We start from the raw sequence: 21,493 nt of genomic DNA, 5'->3' as shown, positions 1-21,493 counted from the left end.
ATTAAACTAGCCTCCACCACTTCCTCTGGCAGCGCATTCCACACATGTGCCACCCTCTGCATGAAAAGGTGCCCTTTAGGTCTTTTTTATATCTTTCCCCTCTCACCCTAAACCTATGCCCTCTAGTTCTGGACTCCCTGACCCCAGGGAAAAGACTTTGTCTATTTATCCTATCCATGTCCCTCATGTTTTTATAAACCTCTATGAGATCACCCCTCAGCCTCTGACGTTCCAGGGAAAACAGCCGTAGCTCATTGAATCTCTCCCTATTGCTCAAATCTTCCAACCCTGGCAACATCCTTGTAAATCTTTTTTGCACCCTTTCAAGTTTCACAACATCTTTCCGATATTCCAACAGTGGCCTAACCAATGTCTTGTACAGCTGCAACATAACCTCCCAACTCCTGTACTCAATACTCTGACCAATAAAGGATAGCATTCCAAAGCCTTGATTCCACTTTCAAGGAACTGTGAACCTGCACTCCAATGACTCTTTGTTCAGCAACGCTCCCTAAGACCTGCTAAGATTTGCTTTCCCAAAATGCAGCACCTCACATTGATCTAAATTGAACTCTATCTCTGCCACTTTTCAGCCCATTGGCCCATCTGATAAAGATCCCGTTGTAATCTGAGGTAACCTTCTTCGCTATCCACTACACCTTCAATTTTGGTGTCATTTGCAAACTTACTAACTACATCTCTTATGCTCACATCCAAGTCAATTTGATAAATGATGAAAAGTAGAGGACCCAGCATCGATCCTTGTGGCACTTCACTGATCACAGGCCTCCACTCTGAAAAACAACTCTCCACTACCACCCTCTGTCTTCTACCTTTGAGCCAGTTCTGTATCCAAATGGCTAGTTCTCCCTGTATTCCATGAGATCTAACCTTGCCAACCAGTCTCCCATGGGGAACCTTGTTGAATGCCTTACTGAAGTCCATATAGATCATGTCCACCGTTCTGCCCTCATCAATCCTCTTTGTTACTTCTTCAAAAAACAACTCTCATACACTCATTTGCGTGAACACCCTCTGAACTTATATAACCACTCTCACTGTATTGTAGATGAACACACACACACTGTATAGTGTACAATCATCACACACAGTTGTTTATGAACAATGCTCATACTGAACTTCCTACGAAACACTCACACACACTGAAAGGTACCTGAAAAAATACATACAATGAAATCTATACAATCACACAGACTGAGTTGTATTTGAACAACACTCTCACATCTATATGAACAGCACTCACACTGATTTGTGTATGATCAACACACACCGAACAATTACACACACTAAATTGTACGTGAACAACACTCGCACATTAAACTATACGTAAACACACAAACAATGAATTGAATATGAACAATACTCATACACTTAATTGTATATGAAAAAGTCATGCAAATTGAATTGCATATGAACAATACACACACACTGAATTGTATATGATCAACAGACACTGATCTATTTATTAAAAACTCTCACATACTGAATTGTAATGACCAACACACACTGAATTGTAGGTGTACAAATCACACATTGAATTGCATATGAACAACATTAACACATTTGAGTTATTGAACTACACGCACATATTGAACTGTACATAAACCACACATGCATAAACACACATGGAACTGTATATGAACAATACTCAGACACTGAATTGTACATGAAAAACATGCATGTGCAATTAGTTGTAGGTGGTCAATACTTTCACACTGAACCATGTAAAAATACATACACTGAACTGCACATGAATTTTCTATGAACAAAAGTCACACTGATTTGTATATGAACAAGATCCATACACTGAATTGTATACGAACAACAATTATACACTGACTTGTTTCGGAAGACTCACACTAAATTGTTATGATCAACACATGGAGAAATGTATATGAACAGCTTCACATACTGAAACATATGTGAACAACACATACAGTGGATTGGAAATTATTAGCATTCACACACTGAACTGTATGCGAATTCATAAACAATAAACTGAACATGAACAACACACCCTGAACACTCATACATTGTTTGTATATGTACAGGACACACACTGAATAGTATACGAACAACATTAACAGCTGAAATGCATATAAACAACATACATACTGAATTGTACATGAACAAACCTCACACACACACATTGAACTGCATGTGAACAGTACTCACACTGAAATGTGTGTGAACAACACTCATATTGAATTATATATGAACATTCATACATTGAAATATATATGCAGAAAGCACACTGAATTTTAAATTAACAATCCTCACACACTGAAGTGATATAAACACATGCATGCTAAGTTGTATATGAATAACACATTCACACTGAACTGTATATAAACAAAATTCACATGCTAAACTGTAGATGAACCATATACACACACATACATTAAATTATATACACACTCAAGCACTGAATTACATATGAACTTCACTCATACATTGAATTGTCCATAAACAACACACAGACTGAATTCTATGTGATCACCAGCAAAACACTTAACTCTATATGAACAACATTCACACTTGATTGGGAATGTATATGATCAATATTTACACACTGAATTGTTTGTCAACAACACACACTGAATTGTATGTGATGAACATACTCTCACTGAAATATATAAGAATAACGCACACACGTTTATACTGAAATATATATGAGAAACACACACTGAATTGTATATTATCAACAAACCTACTGAATTGGCTATGGTCAACATACACTGAATATATACCCACTGAATTGTACACAAACAACACACACACACAATGAAATGCATGTGATTGACCCCCTCGCACTGAAATATATGTGAACAACGCACACATTGAATTGCATATGAACAACAATTACATAAAAAATTATATACGAGCAACACTCATGCTGAATTCGAGATGAATCACAAACACACTCAGTGAATTATGTATGGACAATATTCATGCACTTAATCGTGTTTTAACTAGACTCACACATTGAATTGTATATGAACACCATACACGGTAAATTATATATGAACAGTAAATACACTGAAATGTGTGTAAACAACAAACTCACACACCTAATGGTAAACGAATAACAAGCACATGAACCGTATATGACCAACTCTTACACTGAACCGTAGCTGCCTTTTTGAACTGCTGCAGGGCACCTGCTGTGGGTTGACCCACACTCCCATTATGGAGGGAATTCCAGGATTTGTACCCAGCGACAGTGAAGAAACACTGAATTCTATGTAAACAACACTGACACTGAAGCATCTACAAACAACACTCATATTGAATTATACACTGATGCAAGCAATTGTAAATGTACAACATATATTGAACAATACATGAACAACACACACATTAAGTTATATGAGAACAATGCTCTCACAACAAATTGTATGTAAACAACATACACACAAAGGCAAACACAGACAGAATTGCGAATGAACAATACTCAGACAGTGATTTGTATATGAAGAATGCACACACTCAAACGTATATAAACAATGTGGCTCCACTGAATTGTGAATGAATGACACACACTGAATTGCACATGAACAAGACATACATATTGAACTGTAATGAGCAACACTTGCACAATGACATACATATAAATGACATATATGCACCAAATTATATGCAAACAAGTTTCACAAATTGAACTGGATGTGAACAACACTGTCACATTGTGTATGAACAATGCATACACAAACTGAAGACTAAAGTCAGACTCATACATTGTACCATCCAGAAGTTAGATTCTCAGCTTGAACTTATGTTAGCCAACATTTTTAGATTAAAATTGCATCCTCAACATTCAAGCATTGAATTGCAAATAATTCACAGGCAGAACCATTTATAATCGCACATTGAACTGTTATGCTCAACATTCATTGAGTGAATTGCATGGAAAGCAACTTCCCACATTGAAGTTTATCTCTTAAATAGTCAGATGTGAAATCATAACCAACATTCACAGCTAGAGCAACACATCCATTCATATAGTGAACTACATCTAATTAACTTTCAATATTTGAACTGTATATAGCCTACAGTTACATAATGAATTGCAATTAATGAATACTCTTATCGAACACTCATATTTAATATTCACAAGGCGAACTGCACACAACATACTCGCACTGAACTATATGAGAAGAATATTTAGAAAATGAACTATATACAATCAATATTCATGATTCTACTGTACATGATCAACATTCAAACTTGCAATCTGTTAATGATTGTTAGTATTTGAGAAGAATTCCAAAATCTCAGCAATTAATCGATAGAATAACAAGAGTGTTTTAAACTAAATCAAACTTGCCAGTCTATCAAAAATAATCAAACAGAGTAAAACACACTTAACTCTGATTAAAGTTAAAATTAAAGATGTTTTAGATGTAATCAGCTCCAAGTTTGGGTCAATTGTATTTACATCAGAATTATTATCACTTTCCCAATCAGTGTCTTCTACTTATCTTACATTTACCATTCTGTCACAATGTATCTTTTCACACTCTCAGCCCTCATGGTGGAGCATAGAGTCATATCTATGTGCAGCAGGAAGGCCACCTCCATTCGTTGGCAGGTTTCCAACAGAATAGGGATGCTTTGCTTGCAGCATGACCCTTAATTAAGGTCTGTGCATAGATTGCTGTTCACCTCCAAGGGACAGCCAGAAGATCGGATTTGTTACGTTCCTGAGAGGTTTGCTAACACGGTTACCCTCTATTTTCTAATGCCAGGCTTCCAGACCTACCCTCTCAAATTTGAAATCTTCAGCCCGATATAATCATCATTCACATTTTGCATTGTGTATAATCAGCTTTTGCACATTACACTGTATCTAATCAATATTCAGACATTGAGTTCCGAAGAATGGCATAGTAGACTTAAAACATTAAATCTATTTCTCTCTCCACAGATGCTGACAGACTGGTTGAATTTCTCCCCCATTTTTCTCCACATGCTTCAGACTTTGACATGTACATCATCAAAATCCACACATTTTATCTTGCGAAAAATCACAAATTATTAATGTGTATATATTGACTTGTAGATGTCAAAAGTCTCTTTTTGAGAGATATTTTGTCAATATTCACATATTCAAATGTATATTGTCAAAATCGCCTAAGGTAAGTATGCACAATATTGTGCTGTACAATGTTAACATTCACACATTGTAATGTTTACTGACAACTATCTCATACATTGGTGTCTTCTAGAAATATTCACATATAATGTTAAATATCAACATTCATGCAGTGAGTTATCCTTGATTATTTTTCATATATTAACAGGATTCAACTGATCACTTGTGAAGGACCTAAACCCAACCATCTCAGAGAGGCAGTGAGAAGCCTAGATCATTTAATGAGCTGCACTTTATTTAAATTGAACAAGAGAGTCCTGATCCACATTGTTCAATGAATTGGGCCAAAATTCTGGAACTCCCTTCTGAAAGACAGCAGTTGTTCAAGAAGGCAACTCATCACTATCTTCTTGAGGGCAATTAGGGTCAGTTAATAAATTCTGCTCCAATCAATAACACCCATATCACATGAACAAATAAAAAAAAATGAAAATTGGAGATTTGGACATGATACATGGGGAGGTGACAGAGCTCAGGGAACCAAAAGATAACAGATGTGACCACTATCTGGAAGAGTCAAGAAAAGCAAATAAAGGATAAAATATTAAAAATATAACGGAAATATATTAATAAATTCCAGAATTAGAAGTGACATTTAAAATGGACTGCAAATAAATTAGTAACATACTTGTTAATGAAATTTTATGCTAGTCAGGTTATTCTGCTAAATGAGTTCTAATTCATTCCGAAGAAGAGTCGACTGGACTCAAAACATTAACTCTGTTTCTGTCTTCAGAGATGCTGCAGGTCTGCTGAGGTTCTCCAGCACTTTTTCTGTCTATTTCAGATTTCTCGCATTTGCAATATTTTGCATTTATCCAACTTATTTTACTCTGCTGTACTTCTTTGGAAGACAGTAGTATTCTCAACACACCTTGGTAATAGCTGGCCAAAATGGCTGTGGCTTTGGTTGTTCCTTCATTTGGGGATGACTCAGGGATGTGAGTTTTCACAGCAATTCTCCAACAGCAGGACAATCCATGAAGTACTGTGATCCAAAAGACTATATTGGCTTTGTTTTCTTTATTTTCCCACTATCCTTTTCTCTCATCACTACAACAATCAATATGTAACAGCTCAGGAATCTCACTGTGGGGGCTGGGGACATTAATGAGGCAGGACAATTGACTACATCTTTTGAGTGCTGCTTGATCCTCAAAAGCCACTGAGCAGAAGTGAAGCACTTAGAGAACATTTGGCACATTCAACATATACTGCAGTATAGTGGACTGAAAAACAATGATATTGATGTGTTTATGTGTCAGGGGAAAGTGCTGAATTGAGGAGAAATTAAACATGCAGAGAGGTTTATTTATTTTGAGTATTTTTATTGCTTTGTTCAAGGAATAGGGATATTGCTAGAAAGGCCAGCATTTTGTGTTCATCCAAAATTGCCCTCATTAGGCACTGATGAGTAACTTTCTTGAATAATACCTTGGGTGAAGGTACTTGCACAGCACTGTCAGACAATTTTAGACTTTGACCTAGCAATATTTAAGGAACAGCAATTTATTTTCAAGTTATAATCATGCGTGACTTGGAGCAGAAAATGGAGGTGATGCTGTCCCCATTAAATATGGTTACACAGAATGATTAGTACAGACATGGCTATTTAACCTAACTAGTCCATACTGATGTTCCATGTCTGCCTCCTCCCATTTCTCCTAATTTAAATCAATCATTGTAACACTCAATTCCTTTATCCTTCACTTTTCTTCAAGTCCAGCTTCACATTAAATGCATCCTATTCACTTCAACTACTCTTTGTGGTAATAAGTTCCAAATTTTCACCACTAGTTGAATAAAGATGTTTCTTTGAATTCCCTGTTGGATTACTTAGCAACAATCTTATAATGATCTACTCCAGTTATGATCTGTCCCACAAAAGGAAACCATTTCCTTCTATCAGAATCTTTCATAATTTAAAATACTTTGATTAGGTCACCTCTCAGGAGAAATGTGACCCAAGCTGTCAGTTCTTTCCTTGTATATATTCTGATGTAGTTCTAGTATTGTACTTATAAATACTGTCAGTGTCCTCTCAAATGTATCTCTACGCCTTTTAGAATATGGCAAGCTGAACCAGATGTCATACTATAACCAACTTAGGTTTAGCATAACTTGTCTATTTTCAAATCCATCCCTCCAGAAACAAAGTCCAATGGTTGGTTTGTCTTTTATGACATTGCGAATCTGAGATGATGTATTTGTACTCAGAAATCCATTTATTCATCTGCCCTGCCGAGAATCTTACATTTCAAATAATAAGTGACATCCACATTCTTGCTGTCAGAATGTATTCCCTCATATTTGTGTGTGGTAAACATCATTTTCCAATTGTTTGTCCAATCTGCAGACTTATTTGTGTCGTTCTGTAGTATGCTGCAAATCATCCTCAGTACTCTCAAGAAAGGTAAGGTGAACAATGTGGGTAGCTCAGAATATGAAGAGATAGCAAAGGTTTCTTCAAATAGAGTCACAGAGATGTACACCACAAAAACAGACCCTTCAGTCCAACTCGTCCATGCTGACCAGAAATCCCAACCCAATCTAGTTCCACTTGCCAGCATCCGGCCCATATCCCTCCAAACCCTTCCTATTGATATACACATCCAGATATCTTTTAAATGTTGCAATTGTTCTAGTCTCCACCACTTCCTCTGGCAGCCAAATCCACACATGCACCACCCTCTGCTTGAAAAAGTTGCACCTTAGGTCTCTTTTATATCTTTCCCCTCTCACCCTAAACCTACGCTCTCTAGTTCTGGACTCCCCCACTCCAGGGAAAAGACCTTGTCTATTTATGCTATCCATGCCCCTCATGATTTTATAAACCTCTATAAGGTCACCCCTCAGCTTCCGATGCTCTTGGGAAAACAGCTTCAGCTAATTCAACGTCTCCTGATCACTCAAACCCTCCAACCGGCATCATCCTTGTAAATCTTTTCTGAACCCTTCTAAGTTTCAAAACATCCTTCCGATAGAAAGGAGGCCAGAACTGCATGAAATATTCCAAACATGGCCTAACCAATGTCCTGTACAGCCACAACATGACCTCCCAACTCCTTTACTCAATACTCTGACCAATAAAGGAAAGCATACCAAAGGCCGTCTTCACTAACCTAACTACCTGCAACTCCACTTTCAAGGAACCTGCACTCCAAGGTCTCTTTGTTCAGCAACACCTCAAATGCAGCACCTCACATTTAAATTAAACTCCATCTGCCACTTCTCAGCACATTGATTCCATCCCATTGTAATCCGAGGTAACCTTCTTCACTGTCCACTACACCTCCAATTTTGGTGTCATCTGCAAACTTACTTACCAAAACTCTTATGCTCACATCCAAATCATTTAGATAAATTACGAAAAGTAGTGGACCCAGCGCCAATCCTAGTGGCACTCCACTGGTCACAGGCCTCCAGTCTGAAAAACAACCGTCCACCACCACCCTCTGTCTTCTACATTTGAGCCAGTTTTGTCTCCAAATGGCCAGTTGTCCCCGTATTCCATGAGATCTAACCTTGCTAACCAGTCTCCCATGGGGCGCCTTGTCGAATGCATTACTGAAATCCATATAAATCACTTCTACCACTCTGCCCTCATCAATCCTCTTTGTTACTTCATCAAAAACTCAAACAAGTTTATGAGACATGATTTCCCACGCACAAAGTCATGCTGACTGTCCCTAATCAGTACTTGCCTTGCCAAATACATGCACATCCTAGCACTCAGGATTCCCTCCAACAACTTGCCCAGCACCAACGTCAGGCTCACTGGTCTATAGTTCCCTGGCTTGTACATACCACTTTTCTTAAAAACTGGCATCACGTTAGCCAACCTCCAGTCTTTCTGCACCTCACCTATGACTATTAATGATACAAATATCTTAGCAAGAGACCCAGCAATCACTTCCCTAGCATACCACAGTGTTCTAGGTTACACCTGATCAGGTCCTGAGGAATTATCTACTTTTATGTATTTTAAGACATCCAGCACTTCCTCCTCTGTAATATGGACATTTTTCAAGATGTCACCATCTATTTCCCTACATTCTATATCTTCCATGTTCTTTTCCACAGTAAAGACTGATGCAATATACTCGTTTAGTATCTTCCCCAACTCCTGTGCTCCACACAAAGGCCACCTGGCTGATCTCTGAGGGGCCCTATTCTCCACCTTGTTACCCTTTTGTCCTTAATGTATTTGTAAAAACCCTTTGGATTCTCCTTAACCCTATTTGCCAAAGCTATTTCTGTCCTCTTTTTGCCCTCCTGATGCCCCTCTTAAGTAAACTCCTACTGCCTTTATGCTCTTCTCAGGATTGATTTGATCTATCCTGTCTATACCTTACATATGTTTCCTTCGTTTTCTTAACCAAATCCTCAATTTCTTTTGTAATCAGCATTCTCTACACCTACCAGCCTTTCCTTTCAACCAACAGGAATACACTGTCTCTGGATTCTCGTTATCTCATTTCTGAAGGCTTCCCATTTTCCAGCCGTCCCTTTACCTGCGAACATCTGCCCCCAATCAGCTTTTGAAAGTTCTTGCCTAAAACCGTCAAAATTGGTCTTCCTCTAATTTAGAACTTCAACTTTTAGATCTGGTCCACGTTTTTCCATCATTATTTTAAATTAATAGAATTATGGTCACTGGCCCCAAAGTGCTTCCCCACTGACACCTCAGTCACCTGCCCTGCTTTATTTCCCAAGAGTAGGTCAAGTTTTGCCCCTTCTCTAGTAGGTACATCCACATACTGAATCAGAAAGCTTTCTTGTACACACTTAACAAATTCCTCTCTATCTAAACCCTGAACACTATGGCAGTCCCAGTCTATGTTTGGAAAGTTGAAATCCCCTACCATAACCAACTTGTTATTCCTACAGGTAACTGAGATCTCCTTACAAATTTGTTTCTCAATTTCTTTCTGACTATTCGGATGTCTATAACACAAAACCAATAAGGTGATCATCCCTTTCTTATTTCTCAGTTTCACCCAACTAACTTTCCTGAATGTATTTCCGGGAATATCCTCCCTCAGTACAACTGTAATGCAATCCCTTATCAAAAACACGACTCCCTCTCCTCTCTTGCCTCCTTTTATGCCCTTCATGTAGCATTTGTATCCTGGAACATTAAGCTGCCAGTCCTGTCTAATCCTGAGCCATGTTTCTGTAATTGCTATGGTATTCCTGTCCCATGTTCCTAATCATGCCCTGAGTTCATCTGCCTTCCCTGTTAGGCCCCTTGCATTGAAGTAAATACAGTTTAATTTATTAGTCCTACCTTGTTCTCTGATTTGATTTGTCCCTGCCTGCTCTGACTGTTTGACTCGCTCTCTTTCTCAACTGTTCCAGTCTCAGACTGATCTCTTTCCTCACTATCTCCCTGGGTCCTACCCCTACCTTACTCGTTTAAATCCTCCCGAGCAGCTCTAGCAAATCTCCCTGCCAGTATGTTAGGCCCCTTCCAATTTAGGTGTAATGCGTCTTTCTTATACAGGTCACTTCTGCCCAGAAGAGATTGCAATGTTCCAAAAATGTGAATCCTTCTCCCATACACCAGCTCCTCAGTCATGCATTCTTCTGCTCTCTCCTCCTATTTCTACCCTCACTAGCACGTAGCACCAGAAGTCATCCAGATGTTACTACTCTCGAGGACCTCATTTTTAAATTTCTGCCTAACTCTCTGTATTCTACCTTCAGAATCTCAACCTTTTCCCTTCATACATCGTTGGTTCCAATGTGTATAATGACCTCCTGCTGTTCCCTCTCCCCATTGAGATCATTCTGCACCCCTTTTGAGATATCCTTGATCCTGGCACGAGGGAAGCAATATGCCATTCTTTTTTTTCTAAGCTGGCCACAGAAACATCTGTCTGTGTCTTGGACTAGACAGTCCCGTATCACAATTGATCTCTTGGAACCTAACATACCCCTCATTGCATTAGAGCCAGTCTCAATACCAGAAAATTGGCTGTTTGTGCTACATTGTCCTGAGAATCTATCACCCCTACATTTTCCAAAACAGCATACTTGTTTGAAATGGGGATAGCCACAGAAGACTCCTGCACTACCTGCCTACGTCTCTTACCTTTCCTAGAGTTAACCCATCTTTGTGACTGTATCTGCGACTTTTCTCCCTTCCTATAACTGCCATCCATCACACCCCCTTGCTCTTGTAAATTCCTCATTGCCTCTAACTGTCACTCCAACCGTTCCATTCGATCTGATAGAATTCACAACCAATGCTATTTATTGCAGATATAATCCTCTGTAATACGTAAACGTTCCCTAAACTCCCACATCCGACATGCTGCCTGAACCTCTGTGCTCTTGCAGCACCACTAATCCAGAATCTGGTTTCCAGCATCTGCAGTCATTGTTTTTACCTAGAAGAGCATATCAATCTACTAAAGGCCATTTTTGCTTCCTTCAATTTGCAGACCCAGAAAATAGCACCGTCTTCTTCCTCGACAAACACTGCTCCAGGCTAACTTAATACTTATGACTTATATTTTTCAGTTTACTCAAGAGACATATCTCAATAAAACATATAATCAAGAAAGAATCCACTTACAGCAAGGCCCCAAGGCCACACTTAAAACTATTCACTTATCTGTCTCTGCGCTGTGACCTCTCCCAAACTGGTTCCTCCAAGATCAGTTAATTTTCCCAGATGCACTCCGATGCCCAGTGATACATGAATTCTACAGAAAAAGCAGTAACTGCACAGGTTCATTGCTGTGTTAGTTAGCAGTGTGGGTTTTCTCTCTCTCTCTCTCTCTCTCTCTCCTGTACTGACCTCATCATGTGCTGCCTTTGTCTGTTCCTCTCCCTTTTAAAAGTGCCGTTGTTTTGACTTTTTTTTCTCCAAAGTCCCAAAACAATGCAATAGCATATAAAAGAGTAATTGCTCCTCATGGAATTCCAGGAAATCACTTCTGACACTAAAATACCTGAAAAAAGGAGCAGCCTGTTACAGCCAGAAATTTGAAAACAGTGTTTAAGGTAACCATTTGTCTTTTAGAAGATTGGATGGTGGATTTAATAATGGAAAATTAGGAAATAACCAAGGTGTTGAACAGGTATTTTATGTTGGTCTTTACAATGGAAGATACAAATAATATGCCAATAATTGAGGAGAAGACGACTATGGCAGGTGAGGACCTAGAAACGCCCATTATCACGAAAGAGGTAGTGTTGGATGAGCTAATGGGACTAATGTTAGACACGTCTGCTGACCTTGATGGAATGCATCCCAGGGTACTAAAAGAGACATCAGGGAAATTAGCAAAGGAGCTTGTGACAATTCACCAAAATTTTCTGAAGTCAGGGGCAATTCCGGCAGATTGGAAAACAGTAAATGTGACATGACTATTTTAAAAAGGCAGTAGGCAAAAGGCGGGTAGCTGTAGGCCCATTAGCTTAACTTCTGCAGTGGAGAAAATGCTTGAATCTATAATCAAGGAAGAAATACCAATACATCAAGTTAGAAATTGTTCCATTGTGCAGATGCTGCATGGGTTCACGAAAGGCAAGTCATGTGTAGCTAATTTATTAGAATTTTGTGAGGACATTACAAGTGAAATGGACAATGGGTGTATCAGAAAGGATTTGATAAGGTGCCACACAAAAGGCTGCTGCAAGATAAAGGTGCAGCGTTATGGGTAATGCATTAGAGACAAAAAAACTGCAGATGCTGAAATCCAAAATAGACAGGCAGGTGGCTGAAAGAATACAGCAGGCCAGGCAGCATCAGGAAGTGGAAAAGTCAACCTTTCGGGTGTAACCCTTCTTCAGGACGGGAGTCCTTAATAAGTGTTGCACCCGAAACGTTGACTTCTCCACCTCCTGATGCTGCCTGTCCCATGGGTAATGTATTCGCATGGACAGAGAATGGGTCAACCAACAGAAAGCAAAGAGTGGGGATGAATGGGTGTTTTTTTGGTTGGTGATCACTGGCTAGTGATGCGCCTCAGGGATCAGTGTTGGGATTGCCATTATTTACAATTTACATAGATGATTTAGAGTTGGGGACCAAGTGTCATGTGACAAAGTTTGCAGATGACACTAAGATGAATGGTAGAACAAAGTGTGCAGAGGACACTTAAAGTCTGCAGAAGGATATAGATAGGTTCAGTGAGTGGGCAAGGGCCTGGCAGATGGAGTACAATGTTGGTAAATGTGAGGTCATCCACTTTGATAGGAATAACAGCAAAATGGACTATTATTTAAATGGTGAAAAACTTCAGTACGCTGCTGTGCAGAGGGACCTAGGTGGCAAGAATCACAAAATATTGATTTGCAGGTGCAGCAGATAATTAAGGTTGCAATGGAATATTGTCCTTCCTTGCTAGAGGGAGTTTAAAAATAGGGAGGTTATGTTGCAGCTGTACAAGGTCCTGGTGAGGCCACACTTAGAGTACTATGCACAGTTTTGATCTTCTTACTTGACGAAGGATACACTGGCACTGCAGAGGTGCAAGAGGAGGTTCACTAGGTTGACTCTGGAGTTGAGAGGGTTGCTTTACGAGAAGAGATTGAGTAGACTAGGACTATACTCATTGGAATTTAGAAGAATGGGGAGGTTATCTTATAGAAATATATAAATTTATGAAGGGAATAGAGAAAATAGAAGTGGAGAGGCTTTTTTCCACTGGCGGGTGAAACTAGTACTAGGGAACACAGCCTCAAAATAAGGGGATAGGCTGGAGGCTGGAAAACACAGCAAGCCAGGCAGCATCAGGAAGTAGAGAAATCAATGTTCCGGGTGTAACCCTTCTTCAGTCTGAAACATTGACTTCTCTATCTCCTGATGCTGCCTGGCTTGCTGTATTCTTCCAGATTCCTGCCTGTTTACTTCGGATTCCAGCATCTGCATTTTTTTTAGTCTCAAAGCAAAATAAGGGGAAGCAGATTTAGGACTGAGTTGAGGAGGAACTTCTTCACCCAAAGCGTTGTAAATCTGTGGAATTCCCTGCCCAGTGAAGCAGTTGAGGCTACCTCATTGAAAGATTTTTAAGGCAGAGATAGATTTTTGAACAGAAAAGGATGTAAAGGTTATGGTGAGTGGGCAGGCAATGGAGTTGAGTTCATGAAAAGATCTGCGATGATCTTCTTGAATGGTAGAGCAGGCTGGATGGACCAGATGGCCTACTCCTGCTCGTATTTCTTATGTTCTTATATAAAGTGAGGATAGTAGTAAATTCAACATAGATTCTTGCACTGCCCACCTCCTACGACTTTCAACAATCTCACTTTACTTCCATTCTCTACTTTTTGACTTGAAGCCAGTATTCATTCCATTCAGCTACTTCCCTAATTCCACACAATGGGATCTTATGGGGCACCTTTTCGAAGATTTTTGAAAATTCAGACAAATCACATGTGATGCACTTTCTATTTCTCCTGTATGATGCAGGTTGTATGTTTTGTGTATTGAAATCATTTACTATAGAGTTTAGATTTTGAAATTGTGGTATATCAGTTTTGGTTTGTGTATATGATGAGTTTTAATGATTAACTTATCAGCATTTCTGCAGTCATGGTTATTATTTTAAACTAATGAAAGAGAGAGAGAGTCTTTTGGGTTTACAATGGGGATTTTGTACATTGGGAGAATTTTGTGAGCACATAGAGTAAACATTGAAGAGCATTAGCTTGCTTTCAGAGAGAAGAATTGAGAATTGAGTTTTTTTGCTAAAGTGAAAATCCTATGTCTTGAATAGTGTTTAGTTTCCAGAAGTCCTGGATAGAGGGAGATATAAAAACATTATTCCTCCAAAGGAGAGAATTCAGAATAGTTGGAAAATAGATTTCTTTAGTATCAGGATTTTAGTTTGATAGGTGCAGATCAGAAATGCTGCCTTAGAATCCTGAAGGGGTTATTTGAAAACCAAGAATATCTAAACTCAGTTTGTGTAAATAATCAAAGAAGAGGCTATCAAACGCTCAAGACTGGGAACTGAAAGAAACAATTAATTGAAACCTGTGGATAAGATAAAGAAGGGGATTCTCTCTCGTCTTTGTTTAGTTTAAAGTAATGATTTTGAGAATAATAGCATTGGATTTTTACTGTTCGTTTCACGATGATTAAAATTGTGTTATAGAAAAATAGTTTGGTTTGTTCTACTTTACCATCTTTTCTTTTGCATAATAAAATATTGTTTTATTGTTGAAGCTGCAACATTGTGTACTTGTGCTTTAGTGAAAAACAACCTTGTTAATTTAAAAAAAAAATTCAAGCCAGGAAGTCCTGGATTCAAATTGTCCAGTAATGACTTCAACAAATTAGCTGGAAACATAAGACTTCATTATCTCTTCAAAATGTCAATCAACCAAAATTCTCACATTCAAAACCCATACTGACTAATTAATACTATATTTCTTGCTTCTAGGTGTCCTTCTATTTTCTCCTTTAATGAAAATAATTTTTTCTGACCTTTGGTATTAAGCTAAATGTAATGACGCCTCTGCTATCTCTACCCTAAATTATTTTATGTTGACTAAAAGTTTACCATCTTTGAATTTATTAGCTTATCCTAATCAGGAGGTGGCTCAGTGGCTAGCACTGCTGCCTCACAGTGCTAACAACCTGGGTTCAATTCCAGCCTCAGGTAATTGTCTGTTGGAGTTTGCATATAGTCTCTATATCTGCATGGGTTTGCTCCAGTATCCTCCCAGAGCCCAAAGGTATACAGGTTAAGTGGATTGGCCATACTAAATTGACCATAGTGTGCAGGCTAGGTAAGTTAGCTGTGGGAATGCAGGGTTACAGAGGTAGGGTCTGGATGGGATGTTATTTGGAAGGTTGGTGTGGAATTGATGGGCCAAATGGCCTGCTTCCAAGCTCTAGTGATTTTATTTTAAAAAAAAACTCTTCTCATCATTAAATGTCATATCCATTTGTTCTACCTTGCTGGTAAATATGATGATATTTAACATGCTTCCAGGAATTCCCTTGCTGGACTTTGTTTGGCCTGTCCTCGGGAAGACAAGGAGAGGTGGATCAGTAATCCAGAAGCCCATGCTAAGGCTCTGCCAAGGCATAAATTCAAATCCTAACCTCGTGGCTCATGGAATTCAAATCCAATTAATAAATATTGAATTGAAGGCTAGTCTCAGGAATACTGACTGCAAAATTAGCATCAATTACTGAGAAAAACTGTTCTTAATGAATAGAAAATCTGCATTCTTATATGGTTTGGCCTACGTGTGACTCTCAAGATCTACAGGAATGTGGGTCATCTTAACTGCCTCTGAAAAGGCCAAGCAAGCCATTTAGTTCCAGGGTGTTTAGGGATAGGCAAAAAAATACTGGTCACAACATTCACATCCCATGAAAGAAAAAAGGGAAAAAAATTGTCTTGTATTTTCTGATAGTGAAATTTCATAATTACATTGCATTTTTTGTTAACTTTAGTGTGCTGAGTGAATGTCACTTTTCTAATTCTCAACATTTGTCCCATGTCTTTATTTATATAGAAATTTATTAGTGTTTAGGTCATACTTTTTTTCTTAATAGGATATGTTTGCCTAAACTCTGCTGAATGCCATTTTAAATATTTGCCATTGTTGGTTTATATCATTGTCTAGAAATTGAATTAAACCATAAAGGATTTCTCAAGTCCTCATTCCTCATTCATCAATCACTCCCCCTTACACCCACACGTTCCCCATTCCTCATCCATGCTATGTAATGCTCTTCACCCATTCCCATAGCCCACATATTTCCTATGTCCCTGTATCCCATCTCCTCATGGATCTTCACATACCCAATCCCAACTTAGCTCCACCCACAACCATATTTTCCCCTCACCTAGCATGCTAACTCACCTTGTTTTCTCTCATACCCATAAGTGCAGGAGATAGATAAAGTTCTGTTACTTGAAGTTCCATATTGCAGACTACACTCTATTGAGAAAAAACAATGTCATGTTAAAACACATTTTGTCAGGGGCTTACCAGAATAAAGGACCCAGTACCTACTATGCGAAGGGCAATTATAATTTACAAATCCCATGTAGCGATTGCTTAAGCACTATGTAGGACAAACAGGCAGACAACTAGTGACCTGCATCCCTGAACACCAACTAGCAACCAAGTGACATGACCAACTTTCCTTGGTATCCATACACATGGACAAGAAGAACCATGCACTTGACTGGGACAACACAACAATACTAGGACAGGCCATACAAAGAACAGCAAGGGCATTCCTGGAAGCATTGTACTTATTCTCGATCAATAAACACATTGACCCGGATCCAGTATACAAACCACAGCAAAGGAAAACCAGAACTGCCACCAACCAGAAACAGCTCAAACAGAACCACATCAATTCAAAGCGAAACAGGACGGCAGTGCTTCACAGGAAGCACTGATGATGTCACCTAGAAAGGGGAAAAAATGTCTGCCAACAAATGCACCAGCTCAGTGAACAGACCAACAACAAATCAAACATTTTGATACTTTAACAGTTCCAAAGGTTTTTGTACCTTTTAGGCACAGTTATGTCTACTGGTTAATAATTACAAAGGATAGTTCATCATAACCCCACAAGAGGTATCTAAGCTCCCCACCCCCAACTCCCTCCCCAAACAACTGTTGAATGTTGAATGTGGATCATCTCTATAAATGGCATCTGCCTCAATAAAACAGTCATGGGCAAAGCTTCATATAACTCCATTCCCACTCCAGTTAAAATGCAAGTATCATTTTTGGGAACAGGAATTGTAATTTCAGAGCTCATCTGCTATTTTTGCTTCTTTATCAAGACAAAGATTTGAGCCATGTTGTGCCTTACAACAGCATTCACAATATTTTACTTGCAAAGCAGCTCCTGAAACTTACACCGTTCTAAAGTCGAGGTTTCAGATTTTTATGATTAGATTAGATTCCCTACAGTAAAAAAAAGGCCCTTCTGTCCAACAAGTCCATACCAACCCTCCAGAGAGTAACCCACTCAGACCCATTTCCCTCTGACTAATGCACCTAACACTATGGGCAATTTGGCATGGCCAATTCACCTGACCTGCATATCTTTGGACTGTAGGAGGAAACCGGAGCATCCGGAGGAAACCCACGCAGACACGGGAAGAATGTGCAAACTCCACACAGAAGTCACCCAAGGCTGGAATCAAACCTGGGACCCTGGTGTTGTGCTGCCCTAAAGTGGTTGGAGTGAGAATAGTGAGCACTCCATTTCAAAGGAGTTCATCAGCTCATTGATTTCAAAGTTTCTTGTCTTCCAGTCAGTTGGCTGTTTTAAAATTGCTGTTTAACTTTCTTCCTACTCCTGCAATCTTCAATGCAATCTTCCTCTACTCCAACTGCTTTGCAGACACCTCTATTTTCAGTCCCATTTTCTCACTCTCCCCCACTAACTGAATAGTCTCATTACACTGGAACCATTTTAATACATATTTTAATTAAACTTACATTCTGTGTTTCAAACTGAGTATGTTCTGAGAAAGCAACCAACTCAGATCTCTGTATAAGGTTTTCAGCTATAAAATACCAGGTTCTCAGATCCATGACAAATTATTTTTAATCTTTTTGTGTGTGAACGAATTGTTTCTGCATGCTTGGAGCCTTGCGGTTTGTTGACTAAGGAAGTACAGGATGACGAGAAGCCTGAATTTGTTCTATTCAACACTTACCCTTTCACTTACAGCCCACTCACCATCATGGGCCAAAATCACCTTGCTTCTCTCCCTTTTGTCATTTAATCTGTCAAGCCTTTTACCTTATTTTCCTTTCCCTCCGATTATGCCTTCTCCCCCAACCCTTTCACTGCTACATCTTTTAGTATTCTCAGTTCAGACAAAGATTCACCAACCTATTTTATTCATTGCCAAATAAAAGCAAGGCACTTTAGGCTCTGGTAATCTAAAAAAAAGCAAGAGCAGGAAAAACTCAGCAGATCCAGCAGCATCTGTGAAGAGATAAACAGAGCGAATCTTTTGAGTCTGACTGAAGAAGTGTCTGAAGAAGTCACATTGGACTTGAAACGTTCACAGCTCTTTCACAGCAGCTGCTTAACCTGGTGAGTTTCTTCTGCACTTTACTTTCATTTCACTTGTATCCAATGTTGCAAAACTTGCTGAATACCTCCAATGTAAAAACAAATCACCAATTCAATTCAGAAACTCAAGTCATGAACTTAAAAGTGAAACTAGACAGTATGTACAAGTTAGAAATTTTACAAAAAGCAAGTTTATTAACAGCCTTACAGGCAGCATAAAGTGATGCAAAAAACCTTGCAGCTGTTTACTTTGATATTTAAAAAAAAGCTATTTTGATCCATTCAGAATTCTACCTTTTATTCATGATTTGGAGATGCTGATGTTGGACTGGGTGTACAAAATTAAAAATCACACAACACCAAGTTAAAATCCAACAGGTTTAACTGGAAGCACTAATTTTCGGAGCGTTGCTCCATCAGGTGGTTGTGGAGTATAAGATCGTAAGACACAGAATTTATAGCAAAAGTTTACAGTGTGATGTAACTGAAATTATATATTGAAACAGGCCTTGATTGTTTGTTAAGTCTCTCATCTTTTAGAATGACCATGTTGGTTTCAGTTCTTTCATATGTAAATCGCAAAGCTTTTTTTTTAAAAGTTACATTCTCAAGTGAAGTTTAACAATTGTTGTCTATCAGCCCAGTTAATGTATTGAAGATGTGAGTTCCCCTGTGTGATACTGTCTGTGCCACAATGATTAGGCTGAGTCTAATCTAAAAAAATGAATTTACAGAATCTTACATGGATTCATGCAGTTTTTCAGCGAAGTAAAATGTAACTCTGCAAGTACAAATTCACCCCACAAACTTATCCATGCATGTGTGTGAGTGTGAGTATAAATGAGCATAAGTCTGTGAGAGGGTGCATGTGTGTGTGTGTCTGTGTGTGTGTGTGTAGGAGTGTCTGAGGCATGGTACATTGGTGAGACCGAGCAGAGGCTAGAGCAACGGATGACTGGGCACTGCACAACGATCAACAGACATGAGTGTTCCCGCCCCATCAGAGAGTACTTCAGTGGTTTGGGTAATTTGACCTCGGACCTTCGGGTGGCCATCCTCCAAGGTAGACTTTGGTATAAGCAGCAACGAAAAGTGGCTGAGCAGAGGCTGATAGACAAATTTGGTCCCCATGGGGATGGCCTCAACCAGGACCTTGAATTCAGGTCACACTACTGGTGACCGCATTGCATTATACACACACACACATACTCTCACAGATTTATACCCATTTATACTCACACTCATGCACATGCACCCGCTGTCTCACAGACACTCATAACCTCGTATGCTTAAGGAGAAGGATTCTTTCTCAGGTACTCTGTGGCCCACAGAGGGCTCCATCTTTGGTAACACTGTAGTGTCTCTCTCTCTCTCTCAGTAACCACACCCCCACCCTTAGCAATTTCATTAACCATCATAGGGACCTACTCATCAAACACTGTACCCAAAAACACAATTCTGTGGTTATGTACCACTCCTATGGCCCTGCTGCTGTGCCCATCCTCTGCTTTTCCTGGAACACAGTTAGTTCCCTGACATAGACAAAATGTGAGCTGGGAATTCTTGCAATTTTTAACAAGATCACCGCAGGTTTTCTGGTGTGCCATCTGGATATGTGTCCTTTTCTATTCAACTGTAAGAACTAAGTACAGCCCAATATCTGACCATCTGGTTGGAAAAGCAATGAAGACATGCTGCAGGGTCACCACTGAAGTTTACCTTTACACAGCTAAATGCCTAATTGGATGCTTCACAAAATTATACAAAACACTTGCTCGGAATTAGCTTGGAGCTGTCCTATTCCAATACTGTAACTGTGTTAGTGTGGTTGGTGCGCTGCTCACACAATGAAACAAATTTCCAGTGGAGTTACAGCACAGAGTGAGAGCAAGGTATTTCCTGAAGGTTATTCTTAATATTGTACAAAAACTACAAGCAATAATGTCTTCATGATTCAAAGTAATAATGAATACAAAATACTCATAATCTATCAATTAAATGCATGCAAAGCTGAATTAGATACTGTAATCTTGCATGATACATGAAATCACTTATCAAAACATATGAAGAATTTCTTTAATTAGTTTAGAAAACAATCTATTTTAGAGATAGTTGATTATCTATTTTATAGTTGCCAATTACATGCCAGCAATTTTGATTTCTTCTCATAGCTTACCCTGATGTCTACAAATACCACAATGTTGCGGGTATGTATTGTCTGAATCACCAAAGCTGCTATGAACTCAAATATTTGATGGTTAATGTATATGCTTTAACCATCATTG

At 39.0% G+C, this 21,493-nt stretch overlaps 1 protein-coding gene across 4 annotated transcripts in view; it reads right to left on the bottom strand.

The window, feature by feature from the left end:
• Positions 1-21,493, bottom strand: part of neto1l (neuropilin (NRP) and tolloid (TLL)-like 1, like) — a 222,257-nt gene that overhangs the window by 88,218 nt on the left and 112,546 nt on the right. The gene's annotated exons all lie outside the window — the stretch shown is intronic.

This window comes from Chiloscyllium plagiosum, chromosome 4 (assembly GCF_004010195.1).
Source record: "Chiloscyllium plagiosum isolate BGI_BamShark_2017 chromosome 4, ASM401019v2, whole genome shotgun sequence".
Taxonomy (NCBI): domain Eukaryota; kingdom Metazoa; phylum Chordata; class Chondrichthyes; order Orectolobiformes; family Hemiscylliidae; genus Chiloscyllium; species Chiloscyllium plagiosum.
The sequence above is the reverse complement of the archived record's forward strand: the minus strand, read 5'-3'. Positions and strand labels throughout refer to the sequence as shown.